Here is a 13,594-nt window from a genome sequence, read left to right as displayed (position 1 = left end):
GACAGAAGATCACAAATTTTAAATCTGTTGTTTTTTTTGAACAGGTTATTATTCTGTTTAGGATATTTACTTGTAAACAATCCTCTTCATTTAACCTAAATTTGTAATTTAACCTAAATTTGTAGTGAAAAAAGAATATTGAAACGGCTACGTTGAAAAGGCTACATGACTACATTAACGAAACTAGCAGCTTAATTAATAACAAGTTATTAATTAATAAATCTTTCAAAAGTTATTTGCATTGCCACTAAAAAGTTCCGGTTTAAATTCAGAAAAAATATTTGCTTGACAGAACGGTCGGAAACATTCTGCCCATGAAAGGCTGCTAGGAGATAACCTGAGAAAACATGGTAAGTTAGAGCTTCCTAAAATAAAACACACTTTTTCTCAAGGTCAGATAAACTGCAGCTCAGATAAACTACAGAGTTACGAGCACTGTTACAGCAGCTAAGAAAACTGATGTATGAACCTAGGTCAAGTGCTGGAAAGGTAAGAACTGCCTGTGCCTCTGAGGCATGGAAATTCCACTCTTTGTGCCTTCAAACCAGAAAGTCCAAGGGGCTTTTCTGTTTTACAGATGTTTATTCTCCTCTGTTTGTTTCACCCATCCCAAGGTGCGCTCCAGCCGGGGCTGCAGCCCTGCTCAGCTCACCGACACAGCCCAACCTAACCCTGACCTAACCACAGCCTCCCTAAGGTCCCAGAGATTCCCACAAGCCAGCGATGACTTGCTGGGAAAGAATCCTGGTGCACCTGAGCAGGAGGAAACGTGTGATACTGCTGTGGGACGCGCAGGAAATGCAGGGAGCGGGGTGGGTCTGCCTTGGGAATATTCCAGCCGTGCAGCCAGAGCTGGGAATGATCAGGTTGTATAAACACACAGAGAGCTTTGTGCAGACTTGCTGGGCCAAGCAGATTCTGCTTTCCAGTTGCATTCTGAAGGAAACATGATTTTTCACTGACTGCAGCTCCACACGCTGATGCTCAGACACTCTGAATTTCATTGGATTAGGCTCAAGGTGCTTTTGGAAAGAGATTGGAAAGAAATCCAAATTGAGATTTTTGTTTTATTAACTAACGAAACTGTTAAAATATGCTGTTTGGTTGAGGGTTTTTTGTTTTGTTTTTAATTAAAGCATAACACATTAAGATAGATGTGAAATATTAAATAAAGCACATGGCTTTATTTAGTATTTTAACTATTTATTTATTTTAACTGTTTGTATCTTGTGAATTGTACAACGTGCCTGGCTGCCCTTGTCCCCTGATAATTCTGGCTGTGTTCTGCTTGCACAGGCAGGGAAAATCTCACGGTGGCTGGAGTAGGAGCAAGGCTGATGTGAGCCCGTGTCGTATCCCAGCGAGTGAACTTGGCTGGGGGAACTTGCGAAAAGCCAATCATAAAATACACATTTTTCACAGAGGCATCCCAGGGTCCCAGCTGCTCAGGAACAACCTAAATCCATCCAGCTGCTGCAGGCAGCTACGTCCCTGGGTCGTGATTCAGCTTTCTTTAGCAATTCTGGCAGCACACACGTCTGCATGTCGGTGCGGAGTGCCAGTGCAGACATGACATTCCCATATTCCTGCCCCCCTGCATTGCATAACAGCTTGCTGATAAATATTGAAATTCCCTGTTAAAGAGCTTGCTTACCTACAGGAAATTATTCTGAAATAAGCGGTGATATGAATGCAAATGTTGTAGATATTCTGAAGTCGCTCCCTACGTGGACATATTTACATGGCAGACAACTGAGTAAACTTGGATACTCCCAATCCAAGAGCCTGCTAAATTCACTGACACAGTTTTGCAAATTAAGTTGTTCCAGATGGGTTTTCCACATGAAGCTATTTATGTTAGGGAGAAGAAAAGCAAAACAAAATTCCTGGTCTGAGACAAACTATGAGGAAAAATACCTGTGCAGGGAGTGATTCCGGAATATTACAATGCATTATATTTACTTCTTTTTTTTTTTTTTTTTTTTTGAGACAGCATGACTGTTTTTCTCTGGACATCTGTAAATCAGTGGGCTGATTATAAAGCAATTAAAGGTTTCAAGCTCCTATAAAAGCCAGCTTTTGTCCAAATTCAAGCATTCTTTCAGAGACCCTCCCCTACAGCGTTCACCGTGTCGCTGATTCATAGCACAAAGCAGCGTTTGTTCAGGGGAAATCCTTCCCTGCCCATGTGCCAGAGGTGTCCCAAATCCAGAGCCATCCCACATCTCAGCCTGCAGCTGAGCCTGCCCTGGGCAGGGCTGTGCCTCCAGGAAATAAATCCCCCTGTGGAATGGGGAGGCAGAGGATGGATGGATGCTCTTCCTGCTGCCCCTGTGAGAGTGGTGAAACCTCAAACACCAAAAGCACATTTGACAGTGCTTGTCCCTCAGAAGGCACCCAGACAACCTCCACCTTTTAAAAACCCTCCAAAAGTGCCAAGGGCAAAACAATAATCATCCTTTTTGCGAGGGCCTAGAGGGTGAAACGTGATCTTACCATCTATTTTTTGGAAGTAAACTGAAACGCTGTAAATCCACCATTATTCCACTGCCCTCTTTATTGGATCTGCATTTCATTTTGACCTCCTTCTTTCTCTGGATATTTTATTCCCATGTATATTATAATATGCTAATTTCAAACTGACATTTTCTCCTTTTTCTTTGGTCATGTAGAAGACAAAATCCTGGTGAAGCTGTGATAAAGAAGAGAAAATACGTTTTTCTCTCTATTACGTTTTCTGGTTAATTGTATTACCTGCAGCCTTTGTGGGATGGTGAGCACAGGTGCCTCCTCACTGAAAGCACACACCCAGTTTTGGCACCATAATTCCCTTGTCACCTCTGTGACAGCAGGTAAGAAAATTTGAGGCTCGTGGCATGGGGATGTGACAAACCTTAAGCTGCACATACAAGCACTGGCAAATTATTTAACTTTTCCTGAGAAGATGAGAGGCCTAGGCTTTGGATGCTGGAAATGGGGTAAAATGCATCAATATTTAAGTGCTTTTGAGTTCACACTGTGTGTGGATAGCAGGGAAGAACTGGAGTTTCTAAACCAAAGAGGATGATTGGTAATGGACAAGAATTTTCCCTACGTGAACAAAAAGAAAGGGTGACACTTGTGGAAAAATAACCTGGATTTGGGCATGGTGTGGATGTGTGGGAAGAAAGAAGGAATGGAAAAAGAAATTAAGAGCACATCAAAGGGAAGTTTGTACTATTCCCTTTCCACAGGTGGAAAAACTGAGGCAGAGGAGCAATTTGCACATATTCCACTTTCACTTGTCCTTGTCAGAGCCAAAAATTTCTACCTCCCAGTCCTAAACATTAACCACAAGGCTACTCCTCTGTACTATTATATCTGTTCTTTGTTTCACCTTGTTTTCAGCTTTCAGAGTGCCTCTGATCCACACAAACATGTCGAAACACACAGTGATTCAGGTGCCTGCAGCTGTGATGTTGGAGGATGTGGTTTCATTGCATGGGCTTCACCAGCTTTGAGACAGCACTGCAAGAGGCTGCATGTGCTGAGTGTAATAAACAGCAGGATAAAAAGTGTTTCTCTAAATGAGACTAAAGTTTCAAATTTTTGTGCGTTTGGTTTCGCGTGAATTAATGGAATCTTTTATTTTTGCGTCAAATCCAGCGTTTATTTGCACACATTTCTAGGACTCTTGGCAGTGTTATGCAAGTGCCTGATTCCTCCTTTTGAGTGCTTGCTGCAGCTACATGCAGTTGCATTCTCAGAGTCTTGAACTCTGGCCAACCTCCTCCCACCTCCCTTTTTTTTTTTTTTTAAGGAAAAAAACCCCACATGCCAAATCCAATCTCAACAGCAAAGTATTTCAGGGATTAAAATCCAACATCACCTTTCTGGACTGGTACTCCATTCCTAGAGCTAATGTGTCACCTGAAAATAGGGAAACTTTTACTCATGTGAGTGTGGTCACACATTAAAACTCAGTTTGGGCTGCTGTAATTTATGCATGCTTGCTGCCTGCTTCTTCAGCTTGCTGAGCTGTGATCACTCCTGTGCTGCAAAAGGAATTTATTTTAGTGGGATCTGTTCCCACCCTGCTCCTGGAGATCTGCAGTAGCAATGGCAGAGAATTTCCACCTGCACTGGTGTTCCTGAATCAGACAAGTTCTAACAACCACAAACTGGAAATATTTTAGGAAGTGACTTCAAAACTTCTTCAGCTATTTGGTGTGGTTTTCCCCTTTTCAACAGGGGATTAGTTTTTTGTCATATATATCTGCAAGCCTTCCATGACTCTTAACATTCTTCCTTTCCAAGTGCAATTCTGAAATAGAAACTGCATATCTGTCATTTCTCCTGGAGTTATTCACTGACCCAACATTTTTAAAAAGCTCATAAAATTAGCAGCCATTCTCATTTCAGGTATTTTACCAGCTGATTTTTGCTCAGACCATAAAGTGTTTTTCCCAAAACATTCTGATTCAGAGATCCAGATAATTAATTTAAAGTTTTCTAAAGTTTGGGTCCATTTTAGGCATTCTGAATGTGAAACAATTTACTGCTTTTCATTAGGATTTCCATCATGGTAGTGAAACTTAAGAAGGCTAAACTAAGGAAATAAAAAGGATTTTTTGCTTTTATGGCTTTTACAACTGTGAAAATCTTGTCACTGACATTGTTAGAAGAAATTTTTTTAGCCCTGCAAGTTGCATCCATGGAAAAGAGTACAGAAATACACGAGCAGCTTCTGTAGTATAAACAAGCTGTTCCCTGCATTTTGGGACAAGAAAATCCAACAAATAAAATACTGTTATGAATATGTATCTCCTACTTTCTCTTACATGCTGCACATTTGATAAAAACCACTTACTGGAGCCCTCTTGCAGGTGTTCCATCACAGGGGGTGTCTTTTGTTTGAGTGCCACATAGTAAACAACAACCTAATTCATCTTTTAATTGCTGACATTATCAGTTTTGGCAATCTAATTCGATGTTATTCTTATTTTCTGCTGCAAATGCTGTTTTTGTAGTTTGTGTTTTCATTATTTTCATTTTTTTTCCCCCCCTTACACATAAAGATGACAATGAAAGTCACTGGAGTTTGGATGCAGCCAAGGTTTTGGGGCGGGATTTCCAGTTGGTGATGAGACTTGACCAAGTCAAAACAGTTTTGGCAGAGATGGAATGGAAGTGGGCTTGGGAATTCAGATAAATTTCTAGCAAAACAGTATTTTATTGGATTTTTACTATGAAAAAAGATGAGTTTTTTGCTCTTTGGAAGAGGTTTGCTTTCTTAAACAAAGCAAGTTTTAAAGTCTTCACTTTTATCCTTGTGAAGTCTCGTATTTAACCCTTTGTTTTCTCAGGTTTTTTGTTAAATTATTCTGATGTGCTTTGAGAATATATGCAAGATCAACACAGTGCCACGCACACACAAGAAGTTAATTTATAGCCTTTTTGAGAAGAAACTTTTAAGTTCTGTATATTCATGTAGCACATCTATGTGTTCATTTATTTATTAAATAAATACAGACAGTGGGGAAAACGTTGAGCCAATGCATGAGACAAAGAGTTTGAGCTGGAAGGCAGAACATCCCATTTTTTATTAGCCCACTATGTTATTCATTAGAAATTAGCTAACAGCTTGTGAGATGTATAAAAGAATATAAAAAATTGTGGCGGGTTTCTTAGCTTTATTCAGTGACTTCAAAAATATTTCAGGAGTTATTAGGGAGACTTTCTTGTTACGATGGAAATATTGCAAAGGAATTTATAATCACTGTCGCAAATACAGTCACAATAAAGGGGGCAGGTATAAAAATCTCCTCCCGTGCTCAAAAAACTCCTCCTTTGCAGGCAGCTGAGATCTCCGTGCTCAGGTTTTGCTCTCATGAAATATGCTGGGCTGTAAAATGATGTTTCAAGAGCACTTGAGCCATCTGTGCAGAGGGGGAAGGCCAGACACACGTGGGTGTCAGCCTGATTTTAATCTGCATGAATCAGGGAGGCAGCATTTTTAATATTCACAGCCAGGCAGGACTGACTCACGTTTCCCTGGGCAATGGACCCGTACCTCTGTAGCCTCTGGGATTCCCCCTGCTAAAATATCAAAGGCCTGCAACAAACAGCAGAGGTGTTAACCCTTCCCAGAGAAAGAGTCCTCTATAATGGAAAGGATTAGTCAGCCAGAGCACTTTTCCAGGTTTTTAGAGCAGCTCACCTGCAGGCTCCCATCCAACATCCCACCTTTTACTGGGCAGGTTGCTGCCTCCAGTGCAGGCTGCTCTGCGGGTACCAGGGTTCATTTACACCAAGGCCATTCAGGGTTTTCTCGGGTTTTGTCTTGCTGAAATGGCTCCCGAGGTATTAAAGAGTCTTTTTTCCCAGCCCCACGAAGGAAGAAGCCGAGATTTGTCGGTTCTGCTTTTCAAGGTTGTTTATTTTCCCTTATCTATAACATTCTTTCCCTGACCTGCTGAGCTCTGTCTGGCAGCTTGGTTCATGGCACACTGACCTGCCCTTGGGGTGGTGTTAACATTTTACACTCAGAACTACGTGCACTTTATTTACAATGATTTTCCAAGACCCATCACCTGTGTTAGACACTCTGTCTCTACTCTAAACCAACCCAAAAGTGTCACCATCCCAGCAGAAGATGGAGGACAAGAAGAAGGAGAAGGACAGAGCACACCCAGATTCCCCCATCTTGCCTCCTGAACCCCCATTCTAAACCCCCAAAATTCTACTTTTTCACCCTGTGACAAATTCACTATCATTCCACTCAAAACTCTCGTGGCTTGTACATCTTCACACAAAGCTGGTAATTTTTCCCAGGGGTTAAAATCGAAGGTACAGGTGTTTTTGACTCTGTGCCAAGGTCTGGAGTCCTCCAGGGCAGCCAGAGGGATGTCCTGGGTTCTGACAGCGTTTCATGTGGCAAATTAAAGCACGGCTTTATTTGATTTGTACTTGTGCCGTGGAGCTGAATACGAGCAAGAATACGACCTGCAAGTCCAAAATTCCCACCTCTTCCTGTGAGCCTGTTAAATGCATTTTGTAAGGCAAAATCAGCTGTGGGGTCAGACCAAATGGGGTGGTGACTTATTAATAAAGAACTATTTTTGAAAATATTTTTTAAAAATAATTGCTCTTGGTTATGCTGCTTAATGACACTCTAAAGTTTTATTCCATTATTGCTTAGGTACCTGGCTTATTTCATTATTATTTATGGAGCCTGCATTCACACAAGGGGTTTGCAAAGACAAAAGTTACATCCTTTTTTTTTTTATTTTTTTTTTGGTCAGTAATGTATTTTAGAATTTACATTACAAATTACATTACATTACAAATTTTTTCTATTTGCTTGTATATAGAGGTTTTGCTAGTACCCATGTTCCTAGTAGACAACAGTAGTTAGCAATGATGAATTGCAGGGTTTTTTCAAATTTTATATTATTATTTTAAATTATATTAAATTTTAATAATATTTTAAAATATTTTAATAATATTTTGTTACAGCTATTTCAGCTTTTTTTTCAAATTTTATGTTAAAATGTTAATTATGTTTCAAATTTTATGCTAAAAATTTAATATTTTGTTGAGATTTTAATACTGTGTTGTTAAGATTATTTCAGCGTTTTTTCAAATTTTATGTTAATATTTTTAATCATCTTATGTTAAAATTTTAGTAATATTTTTAAAGATTTATATAATATTTTGTTAAGATTATTTCAGCGTTTTTTCAAATTTTATGTTAAAATTTTAATAATATGTTAAAATTTTAATAACATTTTGTTAAGATTTTAGTAATATTTTGTTAAGATTATTTCAACTTTTTTCAAATTTTATGTTAATATTTTTAATAATCTTATGCTAAAATTTAATAATATTTTGTTACAAGTATTTCAGCGTTTTTTTTCAATTTTTATGTCAATATTTTTAATAATTTTATGCTGAGATTTTAATAAACATTTGTTAAGATTTTAATAATATTTTCTTAAGATTATTGGCACTCCAAGATGCTGGTGGGAATGTACAAAACAAAATACCCATCAAAAGCATTTTGGTGAAAAGATGCGCCTTCCCCCCCTGATTTTGATAAGAACTTTTAAATTTCGTGCTGAAACGACAGAGTGAACCCTTTTGGGTTTTAAAAAGTAGAATTTTGGCTGTGCCTAATTCTGGAAATGGCTCTGGAGTTGATTCAGAGTATCCCATGGAGGAGGGGGATTGTCCCATTAATGTCCCGCAGCGCGGACTCCGAACTCACTCGGGGCTTTGCCACCCAAATTTCCTTATCCGACACCCCCTCCATCCGGGAGGAAGGCGGCTCCGCCAGGAACAAGGCATCGTTTGCCGGGATTTGTGGGATCCAGCCTGAAAAACAGCTCCGTGAGTCACCGGGAGCGGTCCTGGAGCATCAGATAAGGATGGAGCCGGCTCGCTCCGCTCGGGTGGAGAGCAGCGCGGTGTCTGCCTGGGCACGGAATCCTGGTGGATTTGGGTCTGGATTGCAGCGCTGGGCTCTGGGGAGGTGCTGCCAAAGAGCCCTTGGGAGCGTGCCCGAGGAGGTGGTGCCCTGCAGCGCAGCCGGCAGCCGGGAAAAACCTGTGCGTGAAAGATGTACCTGGAAAAGGTACCTGGAAAAGTGTACCTGGAAAATGTGCCTGAAAGATGTACCGGAAAAACGTACCTGGAAAAGTGTACCTGGAAAATGTACCTGGAAAAATGTACCCAGAAAAATGTACCTGAAAGATGTACCAGAAAGATGTACTGGAAAAATGTACCTGGAAAAGTGTACCTGGAAAAATGTACCTGGAAAAATGTACCCGGAAAAATGTACCTGAAAGATGTACCTGGAAAAGTGTACCTGGAAAAATGTACTTGGAAAAATGTACCTGAAAGATGTACTGGAAAAATGTATCTTAAAAATGTACCTGAAAAATGTACCTGGAAAAATGTACCCAGAAAAATGTAACTGGAAAATGCACCTGAAAAAATGGACCCGGAAAAATGTAACCAAAAAATGTACCTGGAAAATGTACCTGAAAAACACACCACAGAAATGTACCAAAAAATGTACCCAAAAGACGTAGCTGAAAAAATGTACCTGGAAAAATGCACCTGAAAGATGTGGCCAAAAAAATATACCTGAAAAATGTACCCAAGAAATGTACCTGAGAAATGTACCAGACAAATATGCCTGAAAAAATGTATCTGAAAAAATGTATCCGAAAAATGTACCCGGAAAAATGTACCTGAAAAAGTGTACCCAAAAAATGTACCCAAAAAATGCACCTGAAAAATGTACCTGAGAAACGTAGCCAGAAAAATGTACTCAGAAAATGTACCCAAATAAGGTACCCGAAAAATGTAACCAAAAAATGTACCCGAAAAAATGTACTTGAAAAATGTACCCAAGAAATGTACTTGGAAAATGTACCTGAAAAAATGTACCTGAAAAAATGTACCCCAAAAATGAGCATGGCTGCCAAGGAGCAGAGCAAGACCGAGCTGGAGGAAATCATGCAGAAAGCATTTTCTGTTCTCAGGGGTTGAAGAATTAAAATTTAAAACCAGGCATTCTTCTCCCAGATACCACACAAACAGCCATGTTAGTAATTTGCTGCGAATGCAAACATGATTAATCTTTTTTTTAATTATTATTATTATTTCACATTGTACAGGCTCTCCATCATTAACACAACTGATAACAAGGTGCATGTAAAATTTGGGTTGTTTAATACTTCTTAATTAGGTACCTGAATGTAGGGCTTTTTTTATTATCCTTTCAGAGGAAGACTGTTAGCAAAGATAGTTCAGTAGTTTCTAAGAAAGCAGTAGAGAAAAACCACAGTATTTGTCTCTGGGATAAAAGAATCTCAAAGCTGGTTCACTAAGCAGTGCTATTATTTTGCACAGGCTTTAAAGTTTGGTGTCTGGGAGAGGAGTGGTTGCCCTGATATGATTTTTAGCATATAATTCCATGAAATAAGACCTGTTAACAGCAGTGTGCAAAGCCTACCCAAAGCCCCAAACCAGTAATTTTCTTACTAGATCACATCAAATACAGAGTTTGTTCTGCTATTGTCTACAGCAATATGTGATCTCCAGCAAATGCTGATGTGCCTCAGCTCTCTGCCTCTAAAGAAGAGTTCTCATCTTTACAAGGAAGCCACAAGGTTTTTACTAACCTCATTTGTTCGGATTTTACGAGCACGAAAACCACTCTGCTGAAGGCCCAAGCGTGGTCCTCAACCTGCCTTTTAATTCCTGGCTTAACTTTTGTGCATTCAAACCAATTTAAGAAGGAACTGACTTTTGGGGTTCTTGTCAGGCAGAGCTGCCATTACCTTCAGCTCTGAACTCCCCAAAACTCATACCTGTGCCCAGAGCAGCCCAGCTCCAGCGTGCCGTGGATGTCAGCAGGATTATCTACACCTTGCTTTTTAAAAAATGCTCCTCAGTAAAAGCTGCTTTCAGAATTCCCCCTTGTCTTCCCACTGCTCATTTCCATCCCCACGCTTTGTGAGGGTGCTTTGGGTGAGATCAGCAGGGAGCTGCAGCATCTCCTCCAGCCCAGCCGTGCCCCTTTCATCACCTCCTTGTGCAGGCAGTTTCCTCCCAGCCCACTCTCCTGCCTTGCTGCTGACATCCAGGAGCACCTGGTAAGTCAGGCCAGCTTTCTGATCGGGCTGAAAACCAACCAAGGGAGGGGTTTTTTGGGTTTATTTTGGTTTTTTTTTTTTTTTTTGAAGTGAGATCACTGAGCTGATTCAGTTGCTGTTCAACCACTTGAGTGCAGATGCAGCTGTGTGGAAGGGAGCACAAGAAGGGGATGGCAAGCCTCTCCCAGAGCTTTGGGTTGGCTCAACCCAGCTGCACTATTGCACCACCTGTGCAGAAAAAGAAAAAAAAAACCAACAAACCAACACAGCTAAATATTTGCAGAGTGGACAAATAGATGGATTTTTGTTTAATAGTTTCGCAAATTAGTGGTGGTTTATATCGACTTTAAAGCTATTACCTGGTTGCCAGCTGCTGTCTGCTCACAGAATGGAAAAGCAAAATGTTTTTGCTCTAACATACAGGACAAAGGTGCCCTGTGACCTGCTGAAGCACCGGGTTGGTTGAGTTCACACATGCCAAGCAATCCTTTAGAAGCATTTTGTTCTAAAAAGACCAAGCTGAAGCACTGGATTGGACCCTGTTCTCAGATAGGAAAATACTGGGAAATACTGAAAGACAACAAAGCACAGTTTCTCTGTGGTGCCCCTGCTGACATACACACACAGGAGAGAAGGAATTACATCAGACTGGTTATCTTGCCACAAAAAAAAAAAAAGATAAATTAGGTTGGTTGCACGAGGTTTGTTCTCAATAAACCTGGTACTGACTGTTGTTTGTCAGCCTGGTCAACTGTTAGGATATTTTAAATTTTTAATTAGTTAATGAATCTGTTTATTTATTCATTCATTTTTATTCTGTGACCTGGCTGCTCTGGAATTCCCTTGATGGCTTCTTTCTCTGCCTCTTGGAGACAAGCTCTTCTGGTGTCTTTTTCCAGCCTTCCTACACTGCATCCAGAGAAAGCTCAGAGCCAGGGAAGCCAGTCCTCTACAAACCTTAAATGTGAATTTTATTTAGTTAGGCCTGGCCCTTTTGAAAGCATTTAAATAATTGAAATTCTCTCGGATGAGCTCTTTCCGTGTTCTCTCATGAGCTCTGACTCCTTTCTTGCTTGGTGTTTGTTGAGTTAATTCTCAAATCACAGTGGAGGCAGAAGGCGCAGAATCCACTTTTTGGTTAAACTTAACTGCCATATAAGTGCAAGCTGGGTTTTGTCTTGCTTAACTTTCACCATTTTCCCAGTGAAATGGGGGTTCGAATGACAATGTATCATTAGAGGAATAAAAATTATCTGCTGTGAGCAAAGTTGTACACTCTTCCAGGAATGTCCAGGACCCTGGTCCTCCAAATCCCTTCTGTTTTCAGAGCTCCTTGAGAGCATGGCACACTCTGCAGGCTCACTGAGAGCTGAATCCCAAATAAAAGCAAGGAACAGGCCAGGATTATATCCAGGAGAAGGAGACCAGATAGAGGTGTATTGTCAGGTCATAGAGGTGACCCATGGGCTTGTCTCTGCACATAGCTGTTTGTTATTCCTGGTTTATTTATACAAAGATGTTCTCATTCAGAGTAAGCCATTGTTTAGTTTAATCCAGAGTAAATAAAGCAGGAAGAAATCCATGTGGAATAAAGCCTTGAGAACAGGCTTCATGCCCTGTGTCTTTTGAAAGTAATTAAATGTCTCTGCAGACTCTTTTTAAAATGCAGCTTTGCAAAGAACTGCTATTATCCTGGCTTTAAAACACATTGTCCTCTATTGCCCAACCTGCCAGATTAAATGACACACACTGGCTGCCTAGAACAATCCCCTCCAGTCTGATACTCAGTGTAACAAACAAAGACCAGCTTTATTAACCTTCAGACCTGTGATAGGTGTGAAGGATGTGATGCAGGTCGGAACAGCCTCTTCACCAATCCTGTTACACACCAAAGGGTGCAGGCTCCTTCCTCCCAACTGCAGCATCTCAGGGTGAGACCCTGCACCCATTGGTCTGGGTCACAGCTGGACACGAGCCCAGGTGTGCCCAGGTGGCCAAAAAGGCCAGTGGCACCTGGCCTGTGTCAGCAGTAGTGTGGCCAGCAGGACCAGGGCAGAGATTGTCCTTCTGTGCTGGGCACTGCTGAGGCCACACCTCAAATCCTGTGTCCAGTTTTGGGCCCCTAAATTCAGGCAAGATATTGAGGTGTGTCCAGGGAAGAGCAAAGGAGATGGTGAAGGATCTGGAGAGTCAGACCAAGGAAGGGTAGCTGAGGGTGTTTAGTGTGGAGAAAAGGAAGATCAGGGGGGACTTTCTCACTCTCTACAACTCCCTGACAGGAGGGGGCAGCCAGGGAATGCCAGGCTCTGCTCCTAGGGAACAAGGCACAGGATGAGAGGCCACAGCCTCAAGCTGCACCAGGGGAGGTTTAGGTTGGAATCAGGAGGAATTTATTCACTGAAAGGGTGGTCAGGCATAGGGAAGACTACCCAGGGTGTCCCCATCCCTGGAGCTGTTCAAGAAACTGGATATGGCACTTAGTGCTATGGCTTAGTTGACAAGGTGGAGATTGGCCAGAGATTGGACTTGATGATCTCGGAGGTTTTTTCCAAACAAAACAATTCTGGGGGTCCTGTGGTCCCTGCAATTAGATCCACAGAGGGATCCAGGCACTGAAATCTAGCGCTGGGATCATCAAAGCTTCTAATCCCACGGGCAACTAAAACCCAGAGACATCCGAGTTTTCAGCAATAGCTTCTTGTAGTCTAGAAATGTTGCTTCAGAGCGTGCCAGGACGGACAGCAGCAGCCCGGGGCAGGCTGGCCGGAGTCCCAGGCTGGGATGCACGGGTCAAGGCACGGAGGGACGGGGACCCGCTGCGCTTCCCTGGGCAGGGGAAGAAGAAAAGACAGGAATGAGGCGGCTGGCGCTTCCCTCTCCTTTATTTAACAGCTTGTTTGTCACAGCTGGTTTGTCACAGCTTATTTGTCGCAGCTCGGCAGCGTGCG

The sequence above is a fragment of the Pyrgilauda ruficollis genome, unplaced genomic scaffold (genome assembly GCF_017590135.1).
Source record: "Pyrgilauda ruficollis isolate IOZ18807 unplaced genomic scaffold, ASM1759013v1 scaffold84, whole genome shotgun sequence".
In the NCBI taxonomy this organism is placed as follows: domain Eukaryota; kingdom Metazoa; phylum Chordata; class Aves; order Passeriformes; family Passeridae; genus Pyrgilauda; species Pyrgilauda ruficollis.
This window is presented reverse-complemented; position numbering follows the sequence as displayed.